This window comes from Hippopotamus amphibius, chromosome 15 (genome assembly GCF_030028045.1).
Source record: "Hippopotamus amphibius kiboko isolate mHipAmp2 chromosome 15, mHipAmp2.hap2, whole genome shotgun sequence".
In the NCBI taxonomy this organism is placed as follows: domain Eukaryota; kingdom Metazoa; phylum Chordata; class Mammalia; order Artiodactyla; family Hippopotamidae; genus Hippopotamus; species Hippopotamus amphibius.
In genome coordinates, this window is record NC_080200.1 from 19,451 (window position 1) to 43,586 (window position 24,136).

Here is a 24,136-nt window from a genome sequence, read left to right on the forward strand (position 1 = left end):
GGCCTGGGTGTAAATCTCCATAAACAACACACCCTTGTTTACTGAGCTTTGCCTAATACTCTCCGTTACACGGCTTCCTACATTCCCTAACATCCCTAATTTCTTCTTAGCTGAGGAGAGCATTTAAGGTAACAGTTCAGACCATTTCATGGAGTGACTCAGTTTTTCTGGGTATCTTTCAAGTACTCAGGAGGTACGCATGGTGTATATTAAACTTTCAACTATTTTTCTCCAGTTCACCTCCCTTTCATTACAAGGTGGGTCTCCATGAAGAATGCAGAAGGGTAGAGGGGCAATTATTTTTCCTCTCATATAAGGCAATGCAATAGTATTCAGAGATATGAAGGAATGAATCAACTCCTTCACAGAAATAAAAAAAAAAGAATTACTCTAACACTTTATTGCTACATGAAAGAACCCAGTCTGAAGTGCTACACACCTAATGACCTCATGTATATGATATTGTAGAAAAGGTGGAACACATATACTTTGGAAACAGTGTATGGATTATGTGGTTAACATATTCCATATCATACTTTAGTGAGGAATACCTGCCACCATGCATGTGTCTACACCCATAGATTTTTTAGCAACCCAACAATTATAATCTTTTCAAATTTAGTTACTTACGATATGGGAATGTCAAACATTGGAATACAGAATGTAACAAAGAAACTAACTGATTTAGAAATGTATGAGAAAACTCACTGTTGGTGGTGGGACCTAAGCTAACTTTGGAAATGAACAAAATCTGTAGGCCAGAGGCACAAGGTACCATACATAAGCGGTCAACTCTGTAAGTTCTTTCCCATGGCGGGTAGTAGCTAACAGTACTGGAACCAGTACATCAATAATCAAATGAGCAAGCACTGAATTCAATAAATGACAAATGCTAGAAGCTAGGTTTCTTACCACTAGAGTGGGAAGTTACAGACACACAAAGGGAAAAGGTTACAATATCCATGTTTTAACAGATCAGGTTGGAGACATGAGTATAAAACATCTTTAGCCTAATATAGACACACACACTTCCATGTAGAAATCTGTATGTGCACATGCAGAGGCTGGGATACATGCATGTGTTTCCATGTGTTGTCAGCGGAGCATATTTAGCTTCCACATGTAAGGTTTTAATCCTATTCTCTAATAAAAGGAAGACACTCAGCTGTCCATCAAGCATATGACACGAACTCCTCTCTCCTCAAGTGTGAGTTCTGCGTTATGACCTTCTCCTAAAGAAGACATACAGTATGGACATGGAAAAAGTTAACCTCGCTGTGGGAAAACTTGACAAACTCTACCTCACCTAGGTGACCAGGGTTAAGAATATAAGTGAGAAGTTCCCTTGAGAGCCTGTTCTCTTGATACATACTGAAGAGTGATCTGCTTTTGCAAAGCCAAGTCTACTCACAACAAAATCATCAAGCAAATCCCAGTGCAGCGCAGTCTACCAAATACCTGACCAGTCCTCCTCCACACGGTCAAGGTCATATAAACAAGGAGAGTCTGAGCAACTGTCAAAGCCCAGAAGAGACTAAACAGACATGACCACCTATCCTCTGTGGTCCTGGAACAAGGAAAGGGATAACAAAGGGACTACGAATATAGACTTCAGTTAATAATAAAGTGTCAATGTTTGCTCATTATTTGTGATGATTCTGTTGAAAATTAGACAGGAAAAATTAAAAGTCAAATAAGAGAAACCTATCATAACGAACTGGAAATCGAGAGAAAACAGGTGATTTCTTGGTAAAAACCCATGACCAAAAAGGACCCTAAAGTAAGGAAAATACGAAAAGACCAATTAACCACTGAGGAACCTCTTCCCCCTACTGGTTATCACTGTTCCGGGATTTCCCTCTCCCAGGACAGGGAAGGAACAGGGACAGAGCTGTTTACAGCTCCCCTAATATCTGACCCCTCCAGTGCCTTCATGTCCCCCAGCCACGCCCACCCAGTCAGGACACCTGAGGAAGGATCAGGGATCATTGATTCATATGTGTCAACTACGACATTTTTTTTATTCCCAGCACCTGGACACACTTACTGAAATTAAATCCATTAGTATGTATTGTAATGGCAGCAATACATTAATACATGCACGTGGCACGTTTAAGAATGGGTTTGGACCTGGCAGGTCCAGTGGCTCACACTCTCTCTGTGTGACCTTGCTCCTCTCCAAAGCTTTGTCCTGCTCAGTGCCTTTGGGGGACCCCATTCACAGGCACAGTCTCTCTCACTGACTCTTAGGCCAACAGCAACTCTAGGCTGACAACCACTCACCATTCATTTTCTGAGAAAGACTTTCTCCTTTTCTTGGGTTCCAAGAGAAGTCATGATTTTAAACATCTTTGGCCTGGCTTGGGTTACATTCTCATCCTTGACCCATCATAGGAACCAGAAGATGGAAAATGCAACTGGCTACATGTGGGTTGTAAACCCATCTCCAAGCTGGGTGGAACGTGGGGTCATCCTTCTGGAACTGTCTGGACTGGAAGCAGGTGAGATGTGATTCCCAAAGGAAAACGGAGGCACAGACTTGGGCACGAGAACAGATGCTGGCTGGAGAAAGCAGCAGATTCTACGTCAATGACAGCTCACTGCACAGCACAGATTCTGACAGGAGAGGAAGAAAGGGGGTCACTTAGGGACAGGGGCTGCAGCTCCTCACCCAGTGCTCTCACCATCCTGCCAAGACCACAAGAAGCTCTTTCACTTGCTACAAAAGCAGGATCGCTGTTGGTGGAAAACTCAAGTCTCCTGCCTTGGGTATCAGGTCCTCACATCTCAGAGGCTGGTCCAGAAGAGCCCATCTACCATCAGAAGACACACAGACCTCTCCTGCCCCTGAGAGGTGGGAGCCCTTGAGTCATACCAGCTCCCTGGCCATATTTATTACCCAACCTTGAGGAACATTATCGCTCATTCTCTACTTTCTTCTCTCTCTTTTACTAAAGGAAGAAACCAAATGCTAGGGTGGTAAGGAAACTCTTGTGCAATGAAGTAATGAGAGGCTCAAGAATGACTCCATGCCATGAAACCCATAATTGGACAGCTTTCCAGAGGCCACAGGGATGCATACGGCTCTCCAAGACAACGCAGTCTCACTGGGAACCCCCCACTGGGAGGCCCAGTGACTCCCATATCTTTGATTCTTAATGAATATGAATGCCAAAAGTTTCCAACAACTGGAAAAACAAAGGATTGCAGGGCAACGGTCTGCTGTGTGGTTGTTGTGTCAGGGTCACACTCGAATGTTTGGAGGGTTAGTACCTTTCTTGCCAGGCTACGAGGCTTTGTGAGGGGAGACCTTTTTCTCAACCGCATGGATGTTGGTAGTTGAAACATCTCCAAGGAATGCCCACACCGTCCAGGCTGCTGTTCTACTGCACAGCAGCACGGTCAGCTCAGTCACTGTCCATGGGGTCTTGACATGGCCCAGGCTGGACTGAGCGAGAGGACCACAGACGCCTGTCTAGATGGTCAAAGGTCAAGGACTGTCCTGAGACTTGATTATCTATTGATGCCCACTCAGATGGGACAAAGGATGCCTGCAGTCCCAGAAGGGCCCCAACCGCCCTCAAGAAGGTAGCATGGGGGACTGGCAGGTTGCCACACCCAGTCCTGAATAAACCCACACATGCACACTGAGTGCCCTCCTGTCTGGGCTATGCTAGAACCTGAGGCTGCCCAGTCAACGTGTGGCTAGCACCACCTTTCCTAGATGGGACGGCAGGAAGAAACCATGTGTGTCGTTACCCCCTCCACAACCCTTGACTGACATCGAGTTCGATGTTAAACGCTCAGAAAGTACAGACGTTTCATTCTCTCTGAACCCAGGTCTAGGGGGTAGAACAACAGCAGCCCAGCTTAACTCCCTGACTCGTGTGTGACCCTGGGCAACTCCTATCCATCCTGGAGACCTCAGAGAGAAGGGAAATGCAATGGAGGCCAGTTATGCTTAAACCTAACTCTCACTCCAACCATAAAGAACCCTAACCTCAAACCCTAACACCCTAACCCCAGACCCCTAGACCCTCTACCCTGACCCTCCAACCATGACCCCTGACCCCTAAACCATGACACTGACTAGAACCCCAGACCTAAACCCTAGCCTAGTGGACACCAAGCGTATGTACTCTGGAATAAACCAATGGATTCATGACCTTGCATTTAGCAATAGTTTCTTACATCTGACACTAAAGCTCAAGCAATGAAAGAAAAAAAATAAACTGAATTTCCTCAAAATTACAAACCTTTGCATATCAAAAGAGGCTATTCAGAAAGTTAAAAGCACAGAGAATGGAAGAAAATATTGGCACATTGTATCTGATAAGAGTCTTTATCCAGAATATATCAAAAACTTTTACTACTCAACAAAAGAACAACCCCATTCTTTGAAATGGACAAAGGACATGAAAAGATGTCAAACAGGAGTAGTCACCATGAAAATGCAAATTAAAACCACAACCTTCGCACACACTAGAATGGTTGTACTAAAAACAAATAAAAATAACAACTGTTGGCAGCCATGTAGAGAAATTGGAACGCTTAACTTGTGGAAATGTAAAATGGTGTAATCTATGTGTGCAAAACTTTGGCATTCTCTCAATAATATAAAAATGTAATTATCGTATGTTTCAACAACTCCACTCCTAGATACGTACCCAAAGAATTGAACCAGGTGTTCAAATAAAAACTTGTACACCAATATTCAGAGCAACACTGTTCACAACAGCCCAAGGTAAAAACAATTAAAATGTCCAACAACAGGTGAATGGATAAGCAAATAGGTAGACACATAAGCTGCATTCTTCTGCCATATAAAGGAAGAGAGTAAAATGGTGCAGCCGCTGTGGAAAACAGTAGGGGCTCCTCAAAAACTTTAACATAGAATTAATGTAGAATCCCTCAATTCCACTCCAGATGTACACCCGAAGTATTAGACGAAGGTAATTCTCACACAGGCTACAATGTGGATGAACCTTGAAGTTATTATGTAAGTGAAACAAGCCAGACACAAAAGGAAAAACATCCTATGATTCCACGAGCATGAGGTATCCAGATAAGTCACATTCAAAGACAAAGTAGAAGATTGCCAGAGGTTGAGGAGAGTTAGTGGTTCCTGGTTACAGCTTCACTTAGGAAAAATGAAAAAGTTCTGGAGATGAATGGTGAGGATATTTTTACAACGTGAATGTAGTGAATGCTATAGAAGTGTATACTTAAAATGATTTAAACAATAAATGTTATATGTTCTTAATCACAATGAAAAAAATGATATGTTACAACATTGGAAAACATGGAAAACGTCCTAAGGGAAAGAAGCCACACAGAAAAAGCCACCCAGATCACGCTCATCTTGCGCACTTTAAATCCATGAAGTTTTTGAAAATGAGGGAAAGCCCCAATGATGGCTCCAGGAAAAGAAAACTGGACGAGAATGGAAAAAGACATGCCCACAAAGTTGGGGCAGCTGGTGAACGTTGAAGCGGTCCTGTGGATTATACTGTGGAAACCGTAATTATTCCTAACTTTTGGGTTCTGTGCTGGTTCCTGGCAGAGTGGCCCTGTTTTGGGTAAAACACACGGCAGTATTCGGTGTAAATGTAGAAAACTTTCTACTGCTATTTACAGTGTAAAGATTTGAAATTTAATAGAAAATTACTTTAATACAACCGTGTCAGTAGCATACCAGAAAATCAGAGATTACATCACACATCGCTATGGGGGTCAAGACTCACCCAGACCAAATTCAACCAAAGTGGGGATGCTAATCGCCCTTGTAGGAGTCCACACGGTATTAAGAGGCACCAGGGAAAGATTAGTAGCTGCTATGTCTGGAATGCTGTGGATGTCGCGTATGCAGTTGAAAGAGTGGGGTTTCTGAATTCTAGTTTTCCACATAAAGCCACCAAAAAACTGTCAGAACTGAAAAATGAGTTCCATAAAACTGCAGGATCATTTGCAATTCTATATACTAATAATGAACTACCAGAAAGAGAAATTAATTCCATTTAAAATTGCATCCCCCCAAAAAAAATTGGAATAAATTTAACCAAGGACTTGAAGGACCTGCACACTGAAAACTATAAGACATTGATGAACGAAGCTGAACAGACACACAAAAAAATGGGAAAATATCCCACGGTCATGGGTGAAAATATTGTTAAAATGTGCATTCTACCCAAATCAATGTACACATTTACACAATCACTAGCAAAATTCCAAAGATATTTCACAGAAACAAAACAGTCTTAATACTTGTGTGGAGCCACAAAGGACCTAGACTAGGGACGTCCCTGGTGGTCCAGTGGGTAAGACTCTGTGCTCCCAATGCAGGGGGCCCAGGTTCCATCCCTGCTCAGGGAACTAGATCCTTCATGTCACCACAAAGACACAGTGCAGCCAAAACAAACTTTAAAAAAAAAAGGGACCCACAATAGCCCAACCGACAATGAAAAAGGAGAACAGGCTGGAGGCATCTCCCTCCCTGACTTCAAGCAACATTACGAAGCTACAGTCACTAAAAAAAATCTGTGGAATTGGCACAGGAATGGGCGCACAGACCAGAAGAACAGAACAGAGAGCCCAGAAATGAACTTACAGGTATGTGGTCCGTTAATTCATAAGAACAGTGCCAAGAACATACACCGGGGAAAGGACCGTCCCCTCCATACACGGCGCTGGGGACCCTGGACCCCACACACCCCAGCACAACACTGGACACCATCGTGTTACCACACACAAGAACGGACTGAAACCCCGCAGCTCTCCCCATCAGGCCCGTCCTCTCCCGGGTCCCCTGAGGACAGACGCCCTCCGCGCTCAGCCCCGCGCAGGACGCTGCTCCCCACGTCTCCTCACCTGTTCCTGCAGCGGCGCCACCGCCCGGCAGGTCCTAAGGAGACCGGGCTCCCGTCAGCGGGGACGCCACCCCGGGGTGCCCCGAAGCCCGGGCGTCAGCGCGGACTCAGCCCCACAGGGTCCAGACGCCACAGACCCCACCCCCACCCCCAGCAGCTCCTGAGGAGACGGGGCTCCCGCCAGCGGAGCTGGGAGCCAGGTCCCCGGGAAGAACTCGCATTCCCCGCGGATCAGAGAGGCGGGCTTTGCGTTCCCTGCCAGCCAATGGGAGAGGGGAGCCCAAGCCGCCCTCACAGGTCAGCGGAGACCCCGCCCCCTGAGGGCAGTTCTGCTGCATCCACGGAACTGCAGAAATTCAAACTGAAATACAGTCAAATATTCCATGACTTCTCCTAAATAGTTAATGAATAATTACCTTGAAACAGTACAGAATGAAATGAATGTAGAGACCAAATTCACTCAGATTTATAAAGACATTTAAAATGCAAAACGATCAAAATTATGCAAAGAAACATAGGAAATCTACATACAACAGAAAGCCAATCCACAAAAGAAACAAGTAATATTGGGAAGTTTATAAAATTAAAGATTTCTACTCTTAAAGACATTTACGATAGAGAAGTCTCCATTTGTAATGATATGTCCCTCTTTGCATCAGAACTAGGATAATTAAATCTCAAGTAACTTATCCATGGAGAAGTCCTCACAAATCTGCAAACAATCATACCCTCGTTTACGGTGCTTTGCATGATAGCCTGCCATAACGGGCTTCCCCCCTTCCCCAACACGTCTTCTGTTTTTAGCTGAAGTTGGTATTTAAGGTGATGGCTTTGGTCATGTCAGGGAGTGAGTCAGTTTTCCTTGGTATCACCCCTGTATAGAGTAGGTATACATGCTGTTAAACTTGTTTTCCTCCTGGTAATCATTTATTACAGGGGTGGGGGAGTCTCAACCAAGAACCTGGTGAAGTAGAGGGAAAATTGTTTTTCCTCCCAGCCACGTGCAATGGAATACTACCCATCAGTAGAAAGCAATGAACCATCCGTCTATGGAAAGACGTGGGTAAACCTTACATGCACATTGCTAACTGAAACAACCCAGTCTGAGGAGGCGGCAAACGGTATGACCCCATTTATGACATTCTAGGAAAGGCAAAGCTACACAGATGATGAGCAGATCATGGGGTGGGGGTGGAAGTGTTCCATGTGACACTTTAGGATGGAGACGTGTCACTATGATGAGGAAATTGAAACTTCCATACTTGTAATTGCTTACTCTCCTCTAACTTGCAAAGGCCTGCTCGCCACTCTCAGTGAAACAGTAAAATGAATTACTAAGAGTGATCAGATAAGGGAAGAATGTCTCGCATTCAGGCACCCACCCCAAGCCTTTGTTTGAGACCCTTTGCACATAGACTTGTTAAGTGACCATTAACGTCAACCTGCAACCAATGTGAGAATGCAAATTGGGACCTTAGTCCTGATAGGAATGGAATGTCCGGCTCCCACAAGTTCCTGTTAGGACCCCCTACCGTGTGTGTAACCCATGGCAACTCCCGCGCTCTGTAACTGCCCGGGACCTATAGTAATTTGCAGCCAATCAGTTTGTACCAGTTATAACTGTATGTTTTAACCTATATAAGGAGAAGACTCCCCTGAAACGGGCCCCCAGAGTTTTGGAGCATTAGCTCGTCTGGGTCCGCCGGCTCAATAAACCTGAGTTCTCCAACTCTCCGAGTGTTGTGCTTGGTTTCTGGTGGGATCGGTTTTTTTTTGCAACAACTATACATTTGTCTAAGCCCACAGAATTGTACAGACCAAGGGGTCGATCATAACCTATTCAAATGTAGTTATTTACAGTGTAGGAGTGTTGCAGGATGGAATACACAATGCGACAGAATCTAACTGCATTACAAATGTATGGAGAAAACTTACTATAGGGGATGGGGTAAAAGGTGGTGACCTAAGTAAACTTTGAAAATGAATGGAATCTGTAGGCTACAGGCAAAATGGACTGTACATAAACAGTGGGCTTTATTTTATGACGTTCCTTCCAGGATGAAGTAGCTAATGATGCTGAAACCTCTGTACATGTAACCTGGAAAGGAGCAACGCATAGATAAATGGCAGATGGTGGGAGCCAGGCTCCTCACTGTGGGAGTGGAAGCTTCAGATAAGCAGAGGAACCAGAGAATGAAGCTGAGCCCCTGATGGCCACTCCTTTCTGGCTCCCAGTTGCTTCCAGCAGGACCACAGTCACCTGCACCTAATCTGCTGTGACCCACTGGCTCCCACCTGGCCTTTCCTCTTCCTCCGTGCTATGATTCCAGTGACACTTTCAGCCTGGACCCCTCTCCCAGGCCAAGCGCCTCTGTCCAGCCACCGCATCCCCATCTCACCTTGGGGCTAAGAGGCCCCTCAGAGGACAGCGACCCTGCTACACCCCACACCCAGGAAGCAGCCCCACCTCCTTGGTGGCTGAGCCCAGACACCTGCTGGGACCGAGCAGGACCCTAGGGGGACTTCCCCGGACAGAGCCCTCCCCCACATGCTCTCCTGAGGCTCCTCTCTGAAGTGCCTGGATAATAGTAACTGATGCAGGCTTCCTGAGTTGTTTTACAGACGCTCAAACCACCACCAAATGGAAGACATTAACTACCTGGTGATCCTGAGCACAGAGCCCCCAGACAGACCACTGCCTGAGAACTCACAATGCTAACTGCCTGTGACGTCCCCATCCACCAGGGCTCAGACTGGACAGGGCCTACGCTCATTCCTCTGTATGTGACTCACAGGAGCCTCAGGAACGGAGGAGGGGGTCCCTGAGGAGAGGCACAAGATAGATGTTAGGCATTACCATCATGGCATCCACGTAAAACGTGCCTGAGCTACAGTCACATGAGAGGATTCTGTCCTACATGTGCACCCCCAGCAGCACCTTCAGGCTGAACTGCAGACCTCTGGCTTCACCATCTGCACTGAGGGTGTTCACTTCACCTGCTGTGAACCACCTCCTGTAGGATTTCCAGAACCACACAGCACGGAAGAGCTCAGGCTGATGTGTAATCACATTTCACAGGACCCAGAGACGGTGCACTAGCGTCCAGGTGACCCTCACAGCAGACCGCCCAGCTGGCCCCCAGAACCCGTTTTCCTTTTTCCTGCTCACGGCTACCCTGCACCTCCCAGCTTTCCCATTCCCTGAAGCTGGGGTGCAGTTTCTCGTGTTACCAAGGAGAAGTGGTGAAGGTGGCGAGGGTCTTGGCCAGCCTGTGTCCTAGGACAAAGCGTGTGGTGCCTCTATGGCCACCCCACCCCCTGCGGGTTGGAGCCCTCCACCCAGAAGCAGGGAGGAGAAACGGTGGACAGAGCCTGGGCCCTGACACCCACTTGACCTGGACTCTCACATGAAGGGGACAGAGACACGTTGACCCTCAGCCCATTTTGCAGGGGACACTTTGTTCCGGTAACAAACCTTTGCCCTAAAAGCCAAGGTGCTTTACAAATCCCCACCCAAATGTAACAGAAAATAAGGCTGAATTTCATCACACTTTTCTCAAACCACAGCCCATGCTGCGACCACTTTTCAGGTGATGGTGCTCCAGCGCAGCCACTTGAAAAGATCCCTGAACTCCAGCTCCCAGAGCTCTGCCTCCTGTTTCAGGGAGAAGTTCCCTTGACAACCTGGACAAACCTGCTCACTTTCCTTAACAACCAAACTTCGCTGTCTCCCAAACTCTCCTTCAAACATTTCTATCCTAGGCTTGCTGCACCTAAAGTGACAGGGCCGTCATCACGTGCCAGAAAGCGACTCCTCCAAGCCCGTAGTTGACCCCCAGGCCAGCTGCTCCTGAACCTTATCCACCCTCCCCAGGTCAGCAAACCTACACACGTGCAAAGGCCTTACAGGCTGGAGGGAAGGGCTTGGAGCCACCCCAGCGACAGCATGCTTGCTGGTTGGCTCCTGCAGGCCATGCGAGATGGTCCTGGCCCCGGGCACTCTCCTGGTAGCTTTCCACTTCCCTACCTGAGTTACCCCTCCTGTTCTGGACCCCACTGCCTTTTACTTGCTTCCTCACCTCTGCCGGGGAGTGCTTCCAACAGCAGGTACAGGCAATACGTCTTCTTCGTTAGCAGGTAGCAGCCCAGCAACGCCTATAGAAGGTCCAGCACAGGTCCACTCAGACCGGACCACCCACGAGACTATGGCCTCTCACTCCTTCCTGCCGGCCCAGCCCCACAGCCACTGACAGGGCAGGAAGTGTGGCAACAGGTACAGCTGCAGGTGCGCTTGCTGCCTGGAGGGGTGTTTATATAGACCTCAACCCAGGCGCACCTGGGGAGGGCTGGCCTGCCAGGTCACGCTGCCCCGGCCGGCCAATCCCCACCCACCAGGGGCTCACAGTTGAGAAAATAGTTGCGGTGCTGGCCAGGTCCAAGGAAGAGGTGTGGGGTCCTGAGGGTCGGGATGGACAAGGGGCTGCAGCTCTGGCTTGCTTTCTAATCACTTGAACTGGAACATGAGTGGGAGACAATGTCAAGAAGACTCTCTCCTCACAAGAGGAATCCAGGAATCAGGGAGAGGAGGGGTAGTGGGTGGAGACAGGGGCCCTGTACCCTGGGTGCAGTGGAAGCCTCTGGAAGACCCAGTGGAGGGAGGTGCACAGATTAAAGCCCAGGGTCACAGCCCTGTCCAGGTGTTGCTGTTTGTTTCTTCAGGTCCTGCTCTGAGGTGCTCAGGGTCAGCTCTGACCAACAGGTGAGCTAGGGGTGCTCTGCAACAAGGGCTATGTGCACGGTTCCTGTGCACCAAGTCCTGCCGGGGTGCCTGCCCAGGTGAGCTCCATGTCCTGGGAGGGGCCTGCCCAAGAGAGCCCCCTGCACTGGGAATGAGGCCAATGTACAGACAACGAGGACGTGGGGACAAAGCTCGGTCATGCTCAGTTGAGAAAGGGTCTGAGGAGAGAGAACATGGCTGCCCTTTCCTGGCGAGCTAAGACTTAACGTCCACCCTGTGGTCAGCCACGCCTCCACACATCCCACTGTAGGGCCTCGTTTCCTGCGTCCTGGAGCAAGGTCATGCGTGGGAGAAGCATTTGGGCATGTCTGGAGGGAGCCGTCACCTATCAGAATAGGTGGATTGAGGACACCGACCAAGGGTGGGCAGGTGTGTGAACCCAGGGGAGCCCCAAGAGATGTTCCTGGGTCAGCCCTGAGGCTGGACAGAGGCTGTGGAGCTGGGAGTGATGGTGGTTGGCACGAAGAGCTTACCACCCGACAGGAGAAAGGCCAGCCCAGGCAGCAGGCGGAGGTGAACAGCGTGCCGACGGGAAGGCGGAGAGACCAGCAGGAACATCCATAGGTGTGTGTATCTGGGCTGCTCTGCACTGATCGGAACCCGGCCCCGCCCCCAGTGCCCCCGAGCCCCGCCCCGCTCCTATGGAAACCACCCCGTGTCTCCCCAGACTCCAGGCAGGAAAAGATGGGAAGCCCCATGTACACTGCTGGAAACACCTGTGCAGGGCGTTCACTATGTCTTCACCCAGCAGGAAACTCGCAAATTGGATTGGATGGTGAGGAGGTTGAGGTGGGGAAATGTGGGCGCTTGGAGCCTAGAGAGGAAGGTTTCCTGTGGGATAGGACCGCAGGGAGCCAGAGAGGGACAGGGATGGACAGGGACAGAGAGCTGCGCCTAGGACAGGGGGATGGGCAGGGGGACGGTCAATGAGTGCCCAGCACTGGCGCACGTCCAACCTCCCTCGGCTGGTACCTTCCCGCTAGTGCATGGCCGAGGGGTCACCGGGACAATTTATAGTTAACATGGCTGCGGGCAGAGGTGCTTGGAAACAGGACATGCATGCCGAAGTCAAGGTTCATGAAAGAGTAACTGGTTTCATGGGTGTCAGGAACACGTCAGCAAAGGTCTTCATTGTTTGGGGACTAACGAAGCATAGAGGCCACCTGGTCCTAATGGTTATTAAACAGGCTCTATTAACTACAAAGGCCTTGAGGCAGAGAAGTAATTGACCACACAGTACAGTCCTGGATAGGGTCAGCGGACCGACAGGAGGAGATGTATGGGCCCAGTATGGCTGACATTCTTATATGGCAGGAGGCAGGGCTGGAGAAGGTGCGGGTTTGAGTCCCACAGGTGCCACAGAGAAAGGGACGTGGGCCGGGCACTGGGATGGCCCTTGCACCTTGACAGGACAGGGACTGTGGCCCTAAGAAGTGACCTCACACTTGCTTATAGGGACCCTGCTGTGCAGAGTGGACGTGTCTATGTCCAGAGTCTCATCCTGCTGCTTTGGGACCTGACTGCTCAGACCTCTGTGTGACCTCTGCAGACCGGCCTGAGTGGGAGCATATTGTGTCAGGAGCCTCAGGCAGGACACATCTTCTGGGTTCAGGGAGGACCCCCGGGGGCCTTGGAGGCCAATTCTGGGTGGGGGAGCTGGGTGGAAGGGCTCAACTCCAACCACTGTGGGGAAGGTGACCAGGGCAGTGGGCAGCCCATGTGGATGGGGCGGTGTTATCAGCTCACGTAAGAAAATAAACTTTCACGGCTCCTGTGCGTTATATAAAAATCATGTTTCTACCATGTGGGTTTTCAAGTAACTGGAGGTGCTCCAGTCTTACTCTGCAGCCGTGCTCATGTTCCAGCAGTGACCATGGACTGACTGCAGCGGCGTCCACTTCACCTGGCAGGTTCCAGCCTCAGGGTGAGAGGAATCAGGCCACAGGCCCCAGTATCCAGAGCTGTGGTCAGTCAGCCAGTGTACAGCCACCAGCACCCGAGGCTGTTCACAGCTCGATGATAAAGCCGGCCAGCCCTCCCAGTGGACTCTGTCTTGTACTGTTGGGGAGGCATCCACATGTGGGCTGAGCACTGGGTCTGCCTCTGGACTGTCCCGGTGTGGGGTCGTTCATCCCCTCATGTACACTCCACAGCCCCCACATGGTCCCCCAGGCATCACCTGGGCAAGCAGACGGGCTCTTTCAGCAGACATGGGAATTCCCTGTGGTGTCAGGATGTTGATGTGATGAACAGTAATTTTTTTTAATTGTGATTAGATATATATAACATAAAAGTCACTATTTACTACTGAAGTGGACAACTTGGTGGCATTTATCACGTTCACATGTTGTGCAAGCACCACCTCCATCTGGTTCAAAAACGTTCTCAGCCCCCAGAGGAGACCCCGGCCCCGTGAGCTGTCCCTTCCCATCGCTCTTCCCCACCCCCAGCTCCTGGTGCCACCAACCCACTTTCTGTCTGTGAACGTGCCTGTGCTGGGTGTTTCCTATAAATGCAAGCATGCAGTTTGTGGTTGTTCTGGGCTGGATGTTTGTGGCCCCCCAAAATTCACCTGTTGAAATCCTAACCCTCAAGGCGATGATATTAGGAGACAGGGCCTTGAGGAGGTGATGAGCTCCTTGAGGAGGTGATGAGAGTGGAGCCCCTGTGAATGGAATTAGTTCCGTATAAAAGACACCCCAGGGAGCTCCTTCAGCCCTCGTCTGCCAACAAGAACAGAGCATCACCAGAACCTGACCACCCTGACACCCTGATCTCACACTTCTGGCCTCCAGAGCTGTAGGAAACACATTTCTGTGGTTGAAGCCCCCAGCCCGGGGTTTTGCTGTGGCAGCCCAAGCCGACTAAGACAGCGTCCTTCTGTGTCTGGCTTCTCTCCCTGAGGGTCGTGTTTTCAAGATTCGTCCACGTTGTAGTAAGCATCAGTGCTTCACTCCTTTTCACGGTTGAGTGTGTTCCATTGTGTGGATGGACCACAGTGTGTGTATCTGTTCTCTGTTTACCTCTGGATGGTCATTTGGGGTGTTCTTACCTTTTGGCTGCTGTGAATCGTGTGGCTATGAACATGCGTGTACAAGTGTTTGTGTGGACACGTTACTTTCTCTTAAGCTTATACATAGGAGTGCAATTGCTGCGTCATGTGGTGACTCCATGTTTGACATTTCCAGACTGTTTTCCAAAACAGTGGCACCATTTCACTTTCCCACTGGCGGTGTTTGAAGATTCCATTTTCTCCCCTTATGATTGCCTTTTTGATTCCAGCACCTTAGTGGGAATGAAATGCTATGTCATGGGGGTTCTGTCAGCCCATCAGACCCTCACCCCTTTTATATCAAGTCCTTTATAACACTCCCCTCACGTTCTTAAATAAGATACAGAGATAACATATTCTCTCTACACATATAATTTAAGTATAATTATATTTATGTGAGTATCTATGCAGCTTTAGTTACAATAGAGAGAATTCAAGATACATTTTAATGAAATAATACATAATTTAATAGGTGATGCTTGGCTTCAACTACACTAAGTACTCAGACGTCTGCTTAAATTTTTATTCAATTTAGGTTTAAGAATAGGTAGATAATATTTAACTTGATTCAAGCTTTATAGTTCATATTTTTAAATGAGAACAAATAGGCATCCTTGTATATAATTTGAATTACTGTGGTGACAGCAATCCTGGTGCATTTACTAGCAGTTCAGAAACTCTGAGCCCCTTGACCAGGAGGTTTGATTTTCTAAAATGTCAGAGAATTTTTGGTAAACTTCTGAGTAACTAGTAGAACAAGCTTTGCTAGAATCACATCATTATTTTATTCCTGAAAAATTTAGCATATATTAAAGCCATACAGAAATAACTCGCATGTGAAGTACAACAGAGTCAGATTCTCAGCTCAGAAAATCATGGGCAGGTCCTTCCCAGGAAGGGCGGGCAGGCAAGGGAAGCCCTTCCTGCAGGATGCCTGGCAGCTAAGGGCACCCCCACGACGAGCCCTAGAAACCCAACCTTTGTGTCGACCACAAATGCACAATTCCACGTGTGCCTGGAAGAAGCCAGCTGAGACCAGAGGTTCCCAAACAGGGACATGTGCCCCCTGCCAGGGCGCAGGAGAGGGCATGGTTTGGAAAGGGTCACTTTGCAGCTGCCCCTGCAACTGGCCTCCCTGGAGCTCCTGCATGCAGAGCAGCTCACATGCAGAGGGACCCTGGTGCAGCCCCCTCCTCCCAGGACATTAAATCTTTAAGTCCCCATAATGCAAGTTGTCTTAACTTGGCTACCATAGCAAATACAACACACAGGGCTGCTTAAACAACAGACGTTTATTTCTCACAGTCTTGGAAGCTGGAAGTTCCAGAGCAAGGTGTCAAGCAGGGCTGGTTCCTCCTGAGGCCTCTCTCCTTGGTGTGTGGACAGCCGTCTTCTCCATGTGTCCTCATATGGTCGTCCCTCTGTGTGTCTGTGTCCTAATCTCCTCCTCCTATAACGGCACCAGCCCACCCTAGTGGCTTCATTTTACTTTTTTGTTTAATTATTTTATTTATTATTGGCTGCATTGGGTCTTCGTTGCTACACACGGGCTTTCTCTAGTTGCTGAGAGTTGAGGCTAGTCTTCATTGTGGTGCGAGGACTCCTCATTGCAATGGCTTCTCTTGCTGCAGAGCATGGGCTCTAGGCACGTGGGCTTCACTAGTTGCAGCACACGGGCTCAATAGCTGTGGCTCACGGGCTTAGTTGCTCCGTGGCATGTGGAATCTTCCCAGAGTGGGACTCAAACCCATGTCCCCTGCATTGGCAGGTGGATTCTTAACCACTGTGCCACCTAGGAAGTCCTCATTTTATTTTAATCACCTCTTTAAAGACCTCATCTCCAAACACAGTCCCATCCTGAGGTCCTGGGGTTGAGGACACAACTTGTGAATTTTGAGGACACAATTTAGTCCACAGCAGGCACATGCCCGTAACACAAGACTGCCTGCCTTTCCCAGCCCAGGGCAAGGACAGGAGATAGGGCAGGTGGCTTCACCAGGCAGCAGGACATCAGCTGTGTGTGGAACCAGAACAGTTCTGCACATGTGCCTCGTCCATCCTCCAGCAACAGGAGAACCACTGCCCTGAGTGGAGCCCACGAGGACAAGGTGTCCGCAGTACTGGTGAGAGGGGTGAACACAAAGGTGTCACTTTTTTAATACAAGCAGTTCTTCTCAGCTTTTCTCTACATGAAAGGAAAGACCCCAGGAAAGTCACGGGTTGTCAAATGTCATGCTGTCCAGGGCTGGGGTTGTGCCTGGAGCAAGCACTCAGTGATTCTTCCCAGGGGGTGTGCTTTCCTGAAGCGGCCAGAGCTGCTTCTGTTCACTCCATGTGTGGCTGGTCCTCATCAAACCTTAGAAAATGTTTATAACTTTCTATTAGTAGAGTATCTGCACACTTTTCTATTAATACAGTGATACCTGCTGATCTGATCTGCCCCACCACACACACCCCCAGTACATACATTTCTATTGCCTTGAAGTTTGACTGTGATAAACGCATTGAAGGCATTTTTTAATTTTTATGTCTTCTTAGTTACTTATTCTGAAGCTGAAAAAATTTTTTGATACACCCTCCACCCCCCCCACACACACACACACAAACACACTCGCAATGTACATTTCCAGAAAATGCAAAGTAATCTGTAGGGATGGAAAGCAGATCTGAGTTTGCCTGGATGGGGGAGAGCGGGAGGAAACTTCTGGGGATGAGGGTGCTGATGAAATAAAAATTCATATTTTAAGGTAAGACAAAAATTTTAAACATAAACGTTTCCTCTGCCCTTTGGCCCCCTCCCTCGCCACTGGTGTGCATGTGCACCTGTGTTCTGTGTTAACCTGGCCTCCCCAGTGGCAGAAATATCTGCTCAGCCCCAAAAATCAATTTTTCTCTTTCTGGCAACCACGTAACTCCTTAGAAGATAACCTCCCCTTCCTAATTCTGTAAGCGGTCAGATGACCCACCACTCACCTTGTATGTGCAGACATCAGGGACAATGCCAATATATCATCTCCCTTACAGATAATGACTGGTGCAGAACAGACTGGTCAGACAACCGGAGGAGATACCGGGCTCTGCCTAAAGCAAGTTCTTAGCTGAAATACTTATGACCTTATTATCGTCACTAGCTATATTACTTGTATTCTGCCTATTTTACAAAACTGTTGCTTTTTGCATTACCAACAGTGTGACTGAGCCTACAATAAAGATAATGATGACTAGGTGACCTAAAACAATTGACCAAATACATAGTTCCTTAAGATCAGTGATGGAAATAGTGTAGCTCTAGATGTGGGAAGAAGCTACAAGACGTAACCATTTCCTGGACCGTAACAGACTCGTAGGACAGGCGGCCCAGAGGCTTCGGGCTACTGTTAACAGCGCTTGTCCAGTGACAGCACATTGAGTGGCCTGTCCAGGAAATCCTCGCCTGACCTGGGAGTGAGCATTCCTAGCGCCATGGGATAGATTCGTCATGAAATGCCTCCTAAACCTTGGTCAACGTTAAGACTAAAAGGGAGGGGATTGTGACAAAGAATGTTGCCCACCATCCAGTTCTACAAGAATTAAGTCATCAACCTCCACCGTCACTGACTCACAGGACAGCCTGAAAGGCATTCAGGGTGAAGACCAGGATGAGGCACTTTGTGCCCTGGGGAAACTGGCAGAACTGGCCTTCAGATAGTTAGATATTTTCAGGACAAAAGTTTTACAAACCTGGATTCTTGCCTCTTCCCACACTTAGAAAAGCACTAAAAGGACTTCCCTGGTGGCACAGTGGATAAGACACGACACTCCAAATGCAGGGGGCCCAGATTCGCTCCCTGCTCAGGGAACTAGATCCCACACACATGCCACAACTAAGAGTTTGCATGCCACAACTAAGGAGCCCACCTGCTGCAACTAAGATCTGGCTCAACCAAATAAATAATTTAAAGAAAACAAAAACAAAAAACCACTGAAGGGCTTCCCTGGTGGTGCAGTGGTTAAGAATCCTCCTGTCAATGAAGGGGACATGGGTTCGATCCCTGGTCCAGAAATATCCCACATGCCATGGAGCAACGAAGGCAGTGCACCACAACTACTGAGCCCACGCACCACAACTACTGAGCCCACCTACCTAGAGCTCATGCTCTGCAACAAGAGAAGCCACCATAGTAAGAAGCCCACTCACTGCAATGAAGCGTAGCCCCCACTCTATGCAACTAGAGAAAGGCTGTGCACAGCGATGAAGACCCAATGCAGCCAAGAAATAAAAAATAAAATAAATAAATTAAAAAAAAGAAAAGCACTAAAGCCATGAAGGCATCTGTTCCTCCTGAACAGCAGTGGCCTCCTACCAAGCTGACTGCTTGTTTGCACGTACCCCTTCATCAAAGCCGCATATATACTGGCCCCCCCTTACCTATTCAGAACAGCCCTCAGAGCTCCCTGAAAAACTGTCTCCCGGGTTATAATGCTCAGGTTGGCACACATACAGTTCTCCATTTCTTGCTTAGGTTGACCACTGAGTACTTTTTCATCGACAGTATAATCATTATCTTGATGGGGTACACGTGTTTCAAGTCATACACTTTAAATGTGTGCATTTGTCGTATGTCGATTACACCTCGATAAAGCTGTTAAAATGCCCCAGAGTTTTAGGTACGAATGCATCACTGCATGTCCAGCAGCTTAATGAGAAGCGGCATTTTGATCCCTCCTGTTTTGGTGACTTACACAGGAACCATGATCACCCAGCTCCACTTTACTCGGACCTCAGCAGGGCTGCTTTCAGGGATGCGTCCTGCAGTTTGCCTCTCACCACTTTGGTGAGCCTCCTCGCAGCACAAACACATTTTTCTTGCAGTGAACATTGAAATGACTCTTGATGATCAGAAAATTCAGCTAGGCTGGTGGGCCAGGCAGGTAAGACAGAGATGCCAATCATCTTCCACAAACAGAATAAGCTAAATGTGCAGATTTGAAGAAAATGCACTTACAGCACATCCTGCAGTAAGAGCCCTTTATTAAAATAAAACACCGCACACACAAAGGGGGGATACGATGGACAGCGGTGCAACTTTCCCAGGCCCTCAGGTTAAGCAAGACTGTCTCAGAGAAAGAGTAGCTGCTCAAATCGACAGTTGCTCAGTTGCTGAGCCTGGTGAAGCCTTTGTCCTGCTTCCCAGACACTGAAAAGGGATTCTCATAAATCCTCTTGAAATTTTCACATGGTTTGCTTCCAATAAAATGTAAAGTAAAGCTAATCACATTGTCAGCTGATAGGTTACCAAACTTTTTGTGTAATATTTGGGTATGTAATTGGGAAGGAATTGAAAGAAAAAGTGACATTTTTAAAACAAAACTCCCACTCTTATCTGAACAAGGTGTCTCAGTGCTAATATCTAAAAAATACAAACTAGGAATGGATCTAATTATTTAATCTTTCCTCTTCCTAGCAATTAGTCATAGTCATCCTTGAATAGACATAAAAAATGAAAGGGAAAAGTTAAATTCATTCTATTAAAAGATATGTTTCAAATAAGTAAGTATTTGTCTTTGTTTAATAATTATAAAAATGTGTAATCATATAGATACTGTTTTACTGAGTTGTAAGTACTTATAACTATGATAATAATTCAGAAAATAAACGTAACCCTTAGAACTGTATGTCATAGTTAATAAAAAAAAATTTAGTTAGCTCTTTATAAGCATAGATATGCTGGGTAATCAATGAGATTTTCAGGCATCAAAGTCCATTGCACTGGAATAACATTCTCTGAGTGATGTGGAATAAAAGGCAATTTCAAATAAACAAAGAACAGGAAGTTAGTCTAAGACGCTATGTCCTATGTGATTTCAACCAAATGACATGCTGGGGAGGGCGGGTTACAGAGGCAGTAAGAGGGTAGTGTTGCCAGGGGCTGGGGGCATCAAACAGGCAGAGCACAGAGGATTCTTAGGGCGAGAAATATCCTGTATGTTACTATAGTTGTGGATACATGGCATTACACATTTGTCTACATACATATGCGTTGATGCATACACACACACATACGTGTAAAATTACCCAATAATCAATAGCCATACATATGTCCCAATCACACACAGCCCAGCAGAACACTGGACCAGTCGTGAACAGCATTTCACAGGAGAGCACACGGAATGGGCCAATCAACAGTGGGGAGGTGGTCCCCGACACGTGCCTTGTCCTACATGGTCTGAGGTCTCACATGGCTTTTCTTTCACCCACCATGTTGGGGGAAGATGAACCACAATGTCCAGCCCTGGGACCTGTGTGTCTGACATGTCCCCGCTGGCCCCACTGGACATGTGGCTCCCAGTGAGGGAAAACACAGCCCCTCACGTCCTTCTCTTTGGTCTCAGGTACAGGGAGCAACCTTCTGTGGCCCGGATGTCTTGGCAAAGAGCAGCCACTGGCGGGGGCAGCCCCCAGGCGCGTGGTGGTGGAGGGACACGGGGTGGGGGGGCTGTGGGGGAGGGATGCTCCACACCAGGCAGGGTCACATACACTGAATCACACACCCGCTTACCGCTGTCTGTCGCCCCCAGACCACATGGATCAAGTCCTGTGAGGACGGAGTTGCCCTGCTGCACCTCATCTGCCCGTCCACGGCTGCAGCTGCAAAGGGGAGCCTCACATGGATACTTCCTGGTGTCCTTCACACTCAGGCCAGGAGCTGCAGTCTCCTGCCCAGGTCAAGAGACCAGGCAGGCTCGGACCTCTTCGAGGGGCTGGCTTAGGTAAGAGGCTTGCTTCTTTTCTGGGCAACATTATCTGCTATCTCAGAGTGAAGGGAAATTGTGTCCACCCAGGGAAAGAGACGTCCACATCCTGACCCCAGGGCCTCAGAATGTGACCTCATTTGGAAGTAGGGACTGGTCATGTAAGAAAGTAAGACCAGGGCATTACGGTGGCCCCAATCCTATGTGACTGTGTCCTTATAAGATGAGCAGAGACACAGACACAGAGGGAAAGCCACGTGAAGACGAAGGCAGAGGTGGGAGGGAGACATCCACAAGCCCAGGGAGCCTGGAGCCCCAGCAGCTGGAAGAGGCAGGAAGGACCCTCCCCTGGAGCCTCAGCACTTTCCAACTAGACAGCTGCCATGAGCGGGCCTGACCTGAAGGCAGCACCATGGCCCCTGACTATTCCATCTTGCCCACATGGCGCCCTGGGGAGCAACGCTCACAGGACACTGACCAGCGAGTTGGTTTCACATGAGACCGTACGACGCTGGTCCTATAAACATGCAGGCCCATCTCACCTTTCCTCCTGGGCTCTGGTCACACAGGGGGACTGTGCCCTGTGTGGCGCTGGGCTTTCAGCCTCTGCACAGGACCCCTGGATGTTGGTTAAAAGTGCAGTTTACACCCCAAGAAGGACGGAAGATGAATTTCTGATCAGCCCTGTGCAGTGCAGGCAGAAATTCACAATAAATTATAGAGTTAAAAGCAGAGAGGGTGAATGTCACTCAGCCATGAAAAGCAGTGAAGCAACAACACAGGCTACAGTGTGGATGAACCTCGAAAACATGGTGCTCAGTGAGAGAAGCCAGACACACAAGGACAATGAGTTGATTCCACTTACATGAGCTGTCCACACAGGCACATCCGCAGAGACAGAGAGTGGCCGGTTGGTGCTGGGGCTCCGGGAATGAGGGATGACCTCTAAAGGGTGGGGTCTGGGGAGATGATGCAAATGCTGTAAAATGGACGTGATGGTGGTTGTACAGCCCTGTGAACACACACATACCACTGACCTTTATACTTAAGATGGGTGAATGTGTGGTATGGAAATTAAAGCTCAATAAAGATGGCATCAAAAGTGAAAAACTGGAGGCTTCCAGGCCCACCTCCAGAATCTGACCCCAGAGGTGAGGGGTCTGGCAAGACCTGCGTGTCTGAAAGCCCTGTTGTGTTCAACCAGGTGGTCTGAGGGCACCTCACGAAATTCTCCCTGTGGCATCACAAGGGTGGGGCCCTCGTGTGGTTAGGCCTCAGGCAGAAAGGCTGGATTCTGTGGCCTTGTCGTCCTCTCTTAGGGACTATGGCATCGTCTCCGTAGAAGGAGATGGGTCAGCTTGAACCCCGCTTCCCTCTTCTGCACGTTTCTTCTTTCTCTCCCAGCGATGGTGCTGGCCGAGCTGTGCCAGAGCTACCAAGGCAAAAGCATCACACACAGAATGACTGAGCAGTCTGACGGGGGGGGGAGGGGCGGGGGGCTCCTCAGAGGCAGTGACCCAGGACCAAGGTCCCAGAGCCTCCTTCTGAGTGTCATAGCCCCGGTGCCCCGCTCACAGGAGTCATTGTCAGGCTTGATGGTTGAAGCAGCCACGGTATCGAGATTTCACTGGTTCTGGAGGTGGATGGGTGGTCGGGGTTGCACAACAGTGCAAATTACTTCACGACCCTGAAATGTGCACTTCAAAATGGTTAATGTGGTAAATCTTATGTTATGTGTATTTGACTACAGTTTTTAAAACCTTTTTTTAAAACAACAGGAAATAGTCCATGAATGCAAGAAGATGCACAACTTCACTAATAACCCAGGGATTAAAACCATAAGGAAAAGTACGTACACCTACCAGACCAGCAGACAGAAAAGAAACAGCATCAAATGTCAGCAGGATGTGGAGACATGGAAAGCCTGGTACCCAGCAGGGGTGAAATTTTCACTTCTGAAACAGTCTGGCCTCAGATAGCAAAGTCCGTGCACGCAGACCCACAGCGCTGCTCCCAGTTAAACACGTACCCACCAGCACTACACCAGGGCACACGGACATGGACTCCACAGACACAGGAGCCAAACCTGAAACCAACCTGGAGGCCATCACAAGTGGGGACAGAAATGAACCCTGCACAGGCCTATGAAGCAATATTCCACAGCAATGGAGTAGGTTTTTGTTTACGGTTAGTAAAAACATAAAAATTATTTTACTAACCCTAACCCTAACCTCAACCCCAACCCCAACCCTAAACCTAAACCTCAACCTCTACCTTACCCTAACCCATACTCTACCGATATCCTACCTGTACCCTAATTCTGGCCCATACCCTAACACCCATACTCTAACATAGAACCCTAACACCCTTAACCAGTAAACAAAACCATAACCAAAACCATTCATATATATCATAACAGGAAACCATAACCATAAACCTTAAACCACAACAGCAACCATAAACCATAACACAGTCTGATCGCTCACACCAGTCCAAGCCCTAATGCTAACCCTCCAAACCACCTACACCAAACCAAATCTAATCAAATCACACAAATACACCAAAAACAAGAAAACTACCCCAGTATACCTTATAAATATGAATGTAAAAATCCATCACAAAATAATAGCAATTGGAAACCAACAGAACATTAAATCGGTGACACCATAAGCAAGTATCTCTACACCA

The 24,136-nt window shown here is 48.2% G+C and overlaps 1 long non-coding RNA gene across 3 annotated transcripts; it reads right to left on the reverse strand.

The window, feature by feature from the left end:
* Window positions 1-15,837: 15,837 nt before the first annotated feature.
* LOC130836111 (uncharacterized) lies at window positions 15,838-22,810 on the reverse strand. Of its 3 annotated transcripts, none has more exons than XR_009049122.1 (4): window positions 22,486-22,810; window positions 21,991-22,407; window positions 21,256-21,344; window positions 15,838-17,072 (listed from the first exon to the last, which is right to left on the reverse strand). It is a non-coding gene; the product is annotated as an uncharacterized LOC130836111 (long non-coding RNA). The 3 variants fall into 3 exon arrangements; XR_009049121.1 differs by having other exon boundaries at window positions 21,991-22,132; window positions 22,314-22,810; XR_009049120.1 differs by having other exon boundaries at window positions 21,991-22,810.
* Between the last annotated feature and the right edge of the window lie 1,326 nt (window positions 22,811-24,136).